The 12,686-nt window shown below is 38.0% G+C and overlaps 1 protein-coding gene across 4 annotated transcripts in view; it reads right to left on the reverse strand.

The window, feature by feature from the left end:
- KANSL1 (KAT8 regulatory NSL complex subunit 1) overlaps positions 1-12,686 on the reverse strand; it is a 188,546-nt gene that overhangs the window by 125,741 nt on the left and 50,119 nt on the right. The window lies entirely within an intron of this gene.

Here is a 12,686-nt window from a genome sequence, read left to right on the forward strand (position 1 = left end):
GATCTATGGTAAAGAAGAGACAACTAGGAGGCCAGCAGGAGTAAAACCACAACCAAGGGCAACACTATTACATATGCAACTGCAAAAACTGTAATAACACCTACGAGTAGAAGCATAGGTAAACATGTAAGCTGAAGAGGTGTGGAAAGGTGAGTGGAAGCACAACCACAAGTAGATATAGAGTTTCAAAAAATTCATGGAAAGAATGGAATTAAATAATAATGGAACTATTCTATAAGACCTTTGAAGTCTCATATATATATATATATATATATGCACTCTAACTAATATATATATGTATATATATACATACACACACATATATAACTATGTAAGTGATGCAAACATATCCACGTATACAGATGAGCACAGGAGCCGAGCCCTGGGGACACTGTAGGCTAAGGATAGGACGGCTAACTACAAGGTTGGCAGTTCAAACCCATCAGACACTATGCAGGAAAATGATGAGGCTATCTGCTCTCATAAAGATGTACAGCCTCAGAATCCCTAAATAGAGTTACTATGAGTTGGAATTGACTTGAGGACAGCGAATTTGGCTTTTTGGTACAGCAGAACATACAGGAGCAAAGTTCTGAAAGCTTTTTTTTTTTTAAATCATTTTATTGGGGGTTTGTACAGCTCTTCTCACAATCCATCCATCCATCCATCCACTTTTGGACATATGTTGCCATCATCATTTTCAAAACATTTTCTTTCTACTTGAGCCCTTTTTATTGGCTCATCCACATCCCACCCACCCCTAAAAACTTCATAGTCAAAGCTTAACAGAGTCCACACCACAAAGACAATGTACTGTATCTTACTGTAGGGATTAATGACTGGGGTTCTAAAAGCTTTTGAGTGGTCATCTATGATGATGCAACTATTGTTTCTCCCCACCTAGAGCAAAAAAGAGCTGAGACAATCAAAGGCACAAGAGAATTTAGTCCAAAGTCACAGCCTCCACTAGCCTCAGGCCAGAAGAATTAGAACAGGTGTGGGAACTTCCTGACCTTGGGCCATACGAAAGCCTACAAAATCTTCAATACCAGCTGTTCCAGCATGTTGTTTAAAAAAAAAAAAAAAAAAAATCACTGCCGTTTAGTCCATGATTCAGAGACCCTATAGGACCAAGCTAGAACTGCACTACTGTGGGTTTCAGACACTGCAACTTGAGGGGTGAGTTAATTGGATGTTTAACCAAATAGAGCAGGCTAATTTTAAGTTGATAATTTTGTATGGCCTTGAACGACGTTATTCGTGTCCAACTGGCCCTGGGGAGAAAAAAGAAAAGAAACAAAGTACCCTATCTTTGAACTAGATGGTATCCAATACCACCACTGATTGCTCAGATCAGGATCACAATAGGTGGTCCTGGACAAAGAGGGGGAAAATGTTTAAAAGAATAAAATTCAAAATCATGTATAGACCAGATTTGTTGATTTACCAGACTTGTGGAACCCCAAGGCTACGGCCCTTAGACACCCCTCAGGCCTGAATTGAAATGACCCCACCTCTAAGGATCAGTTTCCAGAGAGCCAATACACAGGCCAGTAAAGTGAATAATGACACCAGGGAGGAAATACTCTTCCCTGCAATCAACTATACAACCAAATGGGCATTATTTAAAAAAAAAAAAAAAAAGGACAGCAGACAGGAAAGAAGGAAATGGAAACAGGAAACCTAGGGAGGATGTGGGAAGAGTGCTGTTACATTGAGGGAATTGCAACCCATGTCACAAAACAAACTGTATAAATGGTTGAGTGAAAAACTAATTTGGCTCTAGAAACTTTCATCCAAACTACAAAAAGTACAAAAGAGGGGAAGTGGAGAGGGGTACAAATCCACATTGTGTAAGTGAAGAAGTTGACCTTGGGGAGATTCGAAGACAAAACACACTTGGAAAAATCCCAACAGCTGTCCTGACTCTTACTATATTTATTACATTGCTTCTTCTTTAGTATCAATCCCACAAATGCTAAGAAAAATTCACCTATCAATTGTAAGCACAAGGGGAAGGAGCCTGGGAAGCACAAACAGTTCATACTCCTCCACCAAGTGAGAGATGGGCGGTTCGAATTTACCCCGCTGCACTGTAAAAGGGAGACCTGGGCTGTCAGAGTCTATAAAGTTAAGTCAGGAAAACCCAAAGGAGCTCAAGTCGACTTGATGGCAATTATTCTGGTTTTTGTTTGCTGGGAGGGGGAAGGCAGAGGTTGTTCAGCATAAAGGGAAGACTAAAGGCAAAAAGATAAATACTCTGGTATTTAAAAATATTTCTAGCTACTGAGGAAATTAGGATTTTTTTTCAGTCAATTCCCTGGCTATTCTAACTAAAGTAAAGCAATTTATAAGAAAATGACAACATAGAGTATTAACTCTCTCTAGTTGCCATTCCTCAATTTCCTCCCTCCTCCAAGGCTTCTGAGGTTTTTTCTCCACAAACTTTCTTGAGTTCTGAATATACAAGGAGTAAACCCCCAAAACTGGGATCCCCACCACGCTATTTATTTATCGTATATACTCGAGTATAACTGACCTGAATATCCACCAAGGCACCTAATTTTACCACAAAAAACTGCATTAAAAATGTGCTGTTTACTCAGCTTATATTGGAGTATATATGGCAAATTTTTTTACAAAACAACCTTATCACCTTCAACGTACTCTCCATTACACTTAATGCATTTGTCAAATCTGCGATTTCATTCTTAGAAACATTTTTCAAATTCATGTTTGGATGGCTGACAGCACCTCCATTTTTTTCTTCACCTCTTCTACATCGTCAAATCACTGTTCCTTTCATGTCCCTCTTCATTCACAGAAACAAAAATAAACTTATTTTGCATGGTTAGGTCAGGTGAGTAAGGTGTGTGGGGAGAGGCATACGGGTTTTTTGCCTAAAACTGGCACATTGAGATGGCTGCGTAAGCAAATGCACTGCTGTGGTGACAAAACCAGTCCTCCATCTGCCACAAATCAGGCCTTTTTTGTTGCACACTGTTACACTATCTTTTCAGAACCTCTGGTGGAACGAACTCCAAATGCAGTACACGCAGACATTTTTGTCCCTTAGGGAAACAGATGGACATCTGAAACGAGGTTTGTCATCAACCGACATTTCACATTTTTTGATACGAGAAACTCACTCGTACACTTGAATTTTTCCCATAGCTCTGTCCTTGTAAAGTTGTTTTCAACATCACCAGTTTCTGCTGCATTTTTCCCAAGCAGGAAACAAAATTTCATAGCTGCACGCTGTTCTCTTAAAACAGCCATAACAAAAAACGAGGTTCAAGCAAAACGAACTTTACGAAAAAATTCACTGTGACCTAAGAGAACTTTCCCAGGCAACACCACTGGGTGCATTAACTCAGGGCGAATAGTTGAATGCTCACCTAGCGGAAAAAATTCATACTAAGAAAGCTCCAAACAGCAGAGCTTTTTCCCAGTTGTTTTTGGGGACCCTCTCGTACTCTACATACAATTGCTACAATGCTACTAAGTTGACTCTCGGAACACTCTAACATTTAAAAGTTCAACAGAACTTCCCAGTAGATTCTGAATAAAGAATAGATTCTCCATAAACTTTTAGCAGTTTTAAACTGATTGCTAAGCTATCCTGTTTATCTGTTTCTTCACAATTGCACAAACGTAAATTCAAACAGGCTAAAATTGCTAATGAAGATCAAGGACTGCAACATTCAGTGTGGATTACAGATCAATGTAAAGAATATCCAAACCTCACAGCTAGACCAATAGACTAAACAGAGAAAAGATGGAAGTTGTCAACGATTTTTGTCTTGCTTAGATCCCCAATGCTTATGGAGGCAGCAGCCAAGAGGTCAAACAACTCATTGCACTGGGTAAATCTGCTGCACAAGATCTCTTTAAAATGGTGAATAGCAAGGATGTTAGTATAAGGACAGGAGTGCGCCTTACCCAAAGCCATGATATTTTCAATTGCCTCGTATGTATGTCAAAACCGGACACTGAATAAGGAAAACCAGAGCATTTTAATTACGGTGCTGTCAAAAATATCCAGAGTATCAAAACAACCCACAAATCTACCTTGGGAGAAGTACAGCCAGGATTGCTCATTAGAGACAAGCTCATGAACTTTGTCTCACATACTTCAGACATGTCATCAGAAAACCAGTCCCAAGAGAGGACATCATGCTGGGTAGAGGGGCAGCAAAAGAAAGGTCCTCACTCAACAAGATGGATTAACACAGTGGCTGTAACAATGGACTCAAACATAGTAACAAACATAAGGATGGTCCAGGACTGGACAGTGTTTCATTCTGTTGCACAAAAGGTCACTATGAGTTGGAACTGACCCTACAGCACCAAACAACAAAGCTGCTAAAAAGTCTTAATAAACGAGAATTAAATTTACTAAGATTTACTCTATATAGGGGCACTGGTGGTTTGGAAGTAAAATTCTCACCTTCCGTGAAAGAGACTCCCTTGGCTAATGCACCTCATGCACATCTGTCAGTGGAGGCTTGAAGAAAACAGGCACTGAAAAGGCTTCAGTAGTGCTTCCAGGCTAAGTCTAGTTAGAAAGGTCTGGTGATCTACTTCTGAGACCACAATGGTCTGCTCCAAAGAGCCCGACCTATCATATCATGCACAGAGGTCATCATGAATCAGAGGCTGACTCAACAGCATAGATGGATCCCTTTGGATCCAATATCTAGAAACTCAATGCTTCCTTTATATTGAATATATGAACACAATGTCCCTAGATACACAAAGGGAGATACAAAAAAGTCAATGTACTGGTAGACATGAAAGGGTATGTGCTTAGATAGGAATTTCTGCCCAACTTGTAGAATAATCTAGTGCATTTTGGTCTCTGCTTAGGAAAATAGTACAGAAATGAAATAAGTATTATTGAATTATATATAAATCAATGTGGCCCAAACTTTTCCTTATCTAGTGAAATCATGCTGATCACAGTCCACGAGCACACTCTGCAAGGGAATCTGAACATTTGAGCATACCCAACTGCAGAAATGTTTCAATCAAAATTACTGAATGCCCACCACCAACTTCCCCCACCCCGATCTATCTGCTCCTTTTCTCTCTATCACAGCAAATCTATCCAGCCTACTTACTGCTGCCAAAAATCTGGGACTCCGCTCAGTATCTCTTCTTTCCATCACCTAATCAGAGGTCTTAGTCATACTACTTTCCAATAGCTATCTAGTTCTTTCATTCTCTTGCTAATATTTGAGAGTCTATTCTATTCACTTATCTGACTACTGCAATAGCCTACCTGATCTACCTAAAGTCCATCTCCACCCTAGCGCCCAAAAAATATATGGATCTTTTAAAAAGACCTAATCAGATCCCATTTGCAAAAGGTTTCACAATTAAAACATAAGCCTTAAAGTGACCTACAATATAAAGCCACCTGTATGACCTGGCCTCAACCTCTCTAGCGTCATCTTTCATCACTCGTAAAAGACCAACAAGAAAACGCACTGCCATAGAGTTGATTCTAACTCTTAACTACCCTACAAGGACAGGGTAGATCTAACCCATGAGATTTTCCGAGACTAACTCTTTCCTTGAAAGCATGAAGCTCTTTCTAGTCCCAGATCTTCATCATGTGTTGTTTCCTCCGTAATGCACACCCCTTCTTCTCCTTCCTCACCAATTCTTTCTCCTCTTTCAGTTCTTAGCTTATATGTCATTTCCTCAGAAAACTCTCCATGACATCACCACCCTATCTCAAGTGTTCCAGAAAGTCATCCTCATAGCACTCTGAATAATTCTGGGTCTGTGGCATTCACTGCACTTCCAATACCAAATCCAGCACTATCCATATGACTCTTTGCTTAAATTAATCTCTCAATATCCCCCTTGAGGGCAGGGGCTGTGTCTAGCTCACTATTATCCCTAGCACACTACTATTCCTAGCACCCCAGCACACAGTAGGCATTCAATAAAGATTTGATTGACTAACTCAAAGTCCCACTGATATCAATATCAGTGAGACATTGATATCTCCCTTTTATGTATAGAGGATTACTTGAAAGGTAAGTAACTGATAGGATTTTTTTTTTATATGTGGGAATTCGTAAGTCACTCACAAACCTTTGTTTTTAAGACCTTAAAAAAGAAACCAGACCCCTATGAGTATTAGTTATTTTGCAAACTGGGTACACTGAAATGCTTGCCACAGGTCACCTTCTATACTTGCTGTCTGCCAGGCTTTATATTTCAGTCATCCTTCACTGCTCCCACATCTCCATTATGATTAAGTCCCATTAATTCTACCCCTATCTCTGGAATTATCTCTTTTCCTTATCTACATATATTACCTCTTACCTATACTACAAGGTCTCCAACATATTCCCACTTCAAACCACCAAAGCCCCATCCATGGCTTTAGTTAGCCTTACCTTCTATGTGTCCTGTGCGTTCTACCTACACTGACCTACCTCACAAGACCACACATAAGGGAAGAAAATGTCATACCAAATGTTCATTTTCTCCCAAGCCCACCAATTAGCTGTAAGCTCTTCTGATTTATTTTGTATCTTACTATGTGACAGGCATTGTTATAATTATTTGTCTTGGTCATACTACGTTTCCACTCCCCTTCAAAACAATAAACTCCTGAGGACAGAGACTCAAGTTTATCCATTTATGACATCTTGTGTGCCTTAAACATTTTCTCATTCAATAAGTACTTGTATGCCTACTATCATAAAAGCATTTTCACTCAAATTTATAGAATCAAAACCAGTTGTTGCACGGCAAGAAAACATCTGTAACAATTACATCTGCAGCAAATGAACAAACCCAATTTCTTCAGCATAAATTCCTAAGAAGCACTAAGAATAACATTCCCTACCTACATGCTTTCTTAGGAAAAGAAGGGAGTAGGGAGAAATAATTGAAGTTCTTATTTTTACCACTGGCTGTCATGTGCAGGCTAACAGAAAAAGGGCATTAAATCAAAGCCATTTAGCAAGTGACTACTCAGATTTAAAGCATCTTCTATAAAACATAATGGAATTATTCTAACATAATCAGTATCAAAAATACACTAATCATTTTAATGGGCCATGAAAAAAAAAGACCCCTCCCCCCCAAAAAAACTAGGCTATAAAATGATTTTAAAAACTCTTAAAGTCAGGAAACCTGATTTGTTTTAAATTATACCATTGACTTAATGGGGGCTTTTGCTTCAACTTTCCCAAAGGCAAAATACAGTATAGTGCATAAAGTAGAACTATCAATGGTATTTAAAGTATATACGAATGAGCCTTAAAACTTCATGGAAAAGTTACATTCTCTTTCAATTCCATTTTCCACCAATTTTTAAAGGTCCCCTGTACTCACTTATTGAAGTGGTTAGATTCTAAAGAACAGGTCATTATGCAAATTATCACTGTTAGGTAGAAACAAGGATGACCACTTCAGCACAAAATGGAAGATGGATGGGGAAAAAGGGAGACAAAAAGAAGCTAACACCTCACACCGGCTTTAATAGCAGAGTTAAAACAAAACAAAAACTAACAAACAAATGCTGGAGATGGTGAAGGGACTGGAACCCTCAGGCACATTAGGGGGAGGGGACAGTAAAACTGGACAACTACTGTAGAAAGCAGTATGATCCTTCCTCAAAGAGTACCACATGACCCAGCAATCCCTCTAGTTGGTACATACCCTAAAGAAACTAGGAACAAAGCAGAAATACCCACATCCATGTCCATCAGCGAGAAGAGGGAAACAACCTAAAGGCCCATTGGTGGAAGAATGGAGAAATCAATGTAGGTTCACACACACAATGGAATACTATGTATCCCTAAAGAATGATGATAAAACTGTGAAACACATCTCATGACATGGATGGTTTTGGAGGACATAATGCTGAATGAAATGAGTCTACCACAAAAGGACAAATATTGTATAAGACCACTGTTACATAAAAATATTAAACCAAAAAAAAATTTTAAGATAAAGGTTTCCATACCAGAAGAAACAGACTTTAATGGATACCAGAGGTGGGAAGGAGAGGAAGAAGTAATAAGTATAGAAGATAGACAGATGTTAACAGTGTATGGGCAAATAATATTCTACAAGAGGGAAATAGGTAAAAAGGAGTGGAGGCAGGACAAGTTAACGGGAGAGCTGGTAAGCTGTTGAATACAAAAATGATGATGATATGTAAACCTCCAGCTAATTCACACTTAAAAAAAATTTTTTTAATGAAACCAAGAACATGATTTTCAAAGAATACAACAAAAAGGCCTAAAAGTTTGGCTCTGAACTTCCAGTATCAATTAAATTGAAACCTAGCACAGAGCAAAAACCACAGAACCAAGTTATAAAAATAGTCTAAAACCTTAGGAAAAGTATATACCTATACACTCGAGTATAAGCTGGATTTTCCAGCACATTTTTCATGCAGTTTTTGTGGTAAAATTAGGTGCCCTGGCTAATATTCGGGTCAGCTTATACTCAACTATATACAGTAACTATTCTTTGGTTGAACATCTTTTCCATTAAGTCCTTATGAAAAAAAGACATTTGTCCCCTCACAGAAGGGTCACAAGGAAGGGACAAGTCAGCCAGGGTGCAGTACAATATCGATGAGACAACATTCCTCTAGTTCAGTGGTTCTCAACCTTCCTAATGCCGCAACCCTTTAATTCCTCATGTTGTAGTGACCCCTCAACCATAAAATTATTTTCATTACTACTTCATAACTTTAATTATGCTAGTTATGAATCGGGCAATCCCTGTGAAAGGGTCATTTGACCCCCAAAGGTCAAATGCTCTAATTCTTTAACACGCCCCACCCCCCTCCCCACAACTATCATGGCCCCAGTTCCACCTTACAAATCCGGCTAGATCGGAGCATGTACACTGATACAGATTTAAGAACCCTCAACAAACAGAATCCAAGACAGATAAACCCCTCAGGAACAGATTGCAAAGATCGACATATAACACCACAACCACCCAGGAGGTCGAACAACAGAAACATGGGTGAAGGGAGACAGCAGATGGTGTAAGATATGAAAATAATAATCATTTATAATTTATCAAGGGTTCACGAGGGTGGGAGAGCAGGGGAGGGAGGGAAAAAAGAGGAGCTTACATAAAAGGCTCAAGTAGAGACAAAATGTTTTGAAAATGATGGCAACACATGTACAAATGTACTTCATACAATTGATGTATGGATTGTTCTAAGAGCTCTAAGAGCCCCCAATAAAATTACTTATAAAAAATAAATAGATATAACACATGAATTTCCACTTTTAAAAAAGGGCATTTGTTATACACAGATCGCCATCCTTAACACTCAAGGAGTCACAATGAACAGTGTTGCAGGACTATTTTTTAAATTGTCCCTAAAGGTATCCTATGGTAAAACAATAGAGAACAATACAGAAAAAATATGTGTCTTGGGCAAAGAGTCCTCCATAATGTGGTCCAAGTACCCAAAACACTGCTGATGACAATCTAAGAGCACATTTAAAATACCAAAGCAAGTACTTACAAGGGCCAGAGAAAGACAGGTAAGGGGTCTTGGGGTGATACAGAAAAGAGGCATAATATAAAGATAAATTAGAAAGAAGAAAAAATACACAGCTATCATTATAATACATAAGATCATTAAAAGTTATCACTTCTACTTCACAACTGATTAAATTATTATGAATGGAACTACACACAGTGAATGCAATTAATGTCACTGAATTGTACATTTAAAATGCCATGCAGCTTCCTTGTTAACACTGGTGATTTTAAAATCTTCTGTTTAAATTCCTTTGCTCTTCACAGTGGTGTAACTAAATAATGACAAAGGACATGATAATAAATCCAAGTTGAAGCAGAATTTTCAAAGAAACACAAGCTCAATGTACCAAGAAAGGAAGACATGAGGCATTTAGGGAAGGTTTTCCAAGATCTTAAAACAAAAAAATACATATATATTAGCAGTCTGAAATTAAACCATCATTTAATGAAAGAAATGAAACCAAGAAAAAGAACTTCCCTAAGACTCATTTTGCAATAGTTTATTAAGTATATTACAAAGACAAACATAGAGTTTACCAAAAACTTAACAACATACAGTTATCAATCCTTCTGCTATCACTAGCATATGGCTAGGGCTTAAAATGGGTTAGTGCTATCAGAAAATGCAACGGAATTCCTTCCTGGTGAAGGGCTTGCAGCCACAATCTACTTATAATTTAAGCAATGTAATTTAAAAACAACTCATTTCAACATTCTCTTTTACTACAAATTTCATCCTGGCAGCCTAGATTACATCAAGGCCACTATCTCTGGGTCCTGGTGGCACTGTGGGTTGAGCACTGGACTGCTAACCACAAATGTGCTGTATAAACTCAGCAGCCAGATCAGCAGGAGAAAAGAGGAGGCTGTCTGCTCCCATAAAAATGTATAGTCTATATAGGTAGTGGTTGTAAGTCTGAATCAATTCTGGAAATGCATCTGTTCCCAGGGTTTTAAAGGTATCTCTGGGTGGTGCATCAAATTAATGCATTTGGCTGCTAACTGAAATGTTAAAAATATTTAAAATATTAAAAAGTTAAAAATATTTACACATTACTGATTGTTTTAATTTAAATTGAACTATATTTTAGCATGCAAAAAGATATTTACTTGACAGTTCTTCTAATCCCCACATTTCCTTATTTTGATATGATCTGATAACATGGAAATTCAAAATTTTAAAACATTATTTAGTTGGTTTCAATACAAAAAGATTCCATGCTTCCCCCCAACAAAGTTTCCTAAAATGAATCCCTGGCTGTCCTTATACTTCATACCTTTCCAATCAATACACTATTGGGTGAGAAGAATTCACAGAACAAAGTAACAAATTAACTAAAGGTCTTTTCAAGTTCCTAGATTATCCTGGGGAGTGAGACAAATTCTCTTAGGTACAGTGAACCCTCGCCACTTCGCGCTTCCACTTCCGCGGCTTCACTCTATCGCGGTTTTTGTGTAAAAGCGCATGCTCTGTCATTACTGCCACTGATTGGCTCATACTGTACACGCTTGATGCCATAAATAATATAATAAATAATAAATGATAATTGTAACGTCCAAAATGTTTTACTATATTTTCCCTTTTTCGTTTAATAAATTGGGTAATACGAGTGTAATGGTGACTAAAGGGTGTTTTTTCATGTCCTCTATGCTCTAACTACGAAAATATTTGATTTACAAATAAGGAATCCTACTTCGCGGAATTTCATTTATCACGGTAGGGTCTAGAACCAATTAACCGCGATAAACGAGGGTTCACTGTATTTAGATTTCACTAGGTTAGAACAAAGGAACTCTGGTGGTGCTGTGGAATATGCGATACACACTGGGCTGCTAACTGTCAGTGATTCAAACCTACTAGTTACTCAGTGGGACAAAGAGGAGACTGGCCCCGTAAAGGTTTAATCTCGGAAACCCTATAAAGAAAGGAGTGCTTTGAGTCGGTATCAAGTTAACAGCACAGTGAGTGTGATTTTCAGACATTACTAAAGCTCAGGTATTTTCAATACAATGTGTCCTAAAAACATTGTAGATAGGTTTCTCAAATTCACAAAGTGAAAGTCCACACAATTTAGACTGCTTCAGCAGTCTTGGTTATAGGACGTTACCTATAAGGAGAAATATTTAATATTAACCAAAATATTTTAAATTAGTGGCTTATAAAAGCAGCTAAGTCAGTATGGATAATGTTTCAAATATTAGCAAGCTGACTCACTAACCCATTGAAACAAAAGACAGCAATGTTACAGCAGCAGCAAGTCTATGAAATCTATCTGCTTTAGATCTTACTATAGAAGTGGACCTCAGAGGACTGAGCTACAAAAAGATCATGTGACTAAATCTGTAACGAAGAAATTCAGCAAAGTACCCAGATTTTTCCCCTTCAAAATAGAACCCCAAAACAAGATTTCATATTCTGATACAAAATCGTGTGCATATGGATAATACAAATTCAAGAAAACAGAAATTTACAACTTAAGAGCATAGCTGTCAACAACAAAACTCTCAAAAACCAGAGTCACCTTTTCATGACAAGCAGGAAGAATCACCTATTCCAACACATGCACCCATTTCGGCCTTAAGACAGAGCAGCCTTTACAGCACCGCTCTGCCTTGCTCTTTTCCAGCCTCTCGGGTTTCCCTCTCTTAGAAGCTTAATATTTAGAGTAGATAAACGAAGGAATGGGAGGAGAGGAAGAGTAAGGCACCGCTGTTCCACCAAGCTGGTTTGGAATACTACAATACTACTCACCAAGAGTTCACAAAAAAACTTCTCAAACTAATAGATTTGGGGAAATCGGTAAGAATTTAGTCCAGATATTAAAAACACTTAGCTGAGAGAAAATAAAATTCCAACCTGATAAAGATCAGCTCTTGCAAGGAAGAGAAGTGATAGTAAAAGCAGATTGTGCTTGACAACCCATGAATCCCTCTGTAGCATTTTGTTTCTCACAATGTTAAAAAAAAATCTGTGTTCTCTGAGGGTTCACTTGAAAGCAACTATAAATTCCAAAGTTAATCAGTTCAACTAACTATGTGTACTCACTAAAATAATATCTAAACAATCAAAAGCCATAAAATTTACAAAAATGTCCTATACATAATTTCTAAAGAAATCTAGTCTATTCACCTCAAAA

The sequence above is a fragment of the Echinops telfairi genome, unplaced genomic scaffold (genome assembly GCF_000313985.2).
Source record: "Echinops telfairi isolate 266 unplaced genomic scaffold, ASM31398v2 ScPeMD7_7458;HRSCAF=8496, whole genome shotgun sequence".
Classification (NCBI taxonomy): Eukaryota; Metazoa; Chordata; class Mammalia; order Afrosoricida; family Tenrecidae; genus Echinops; species Echinops telfairi.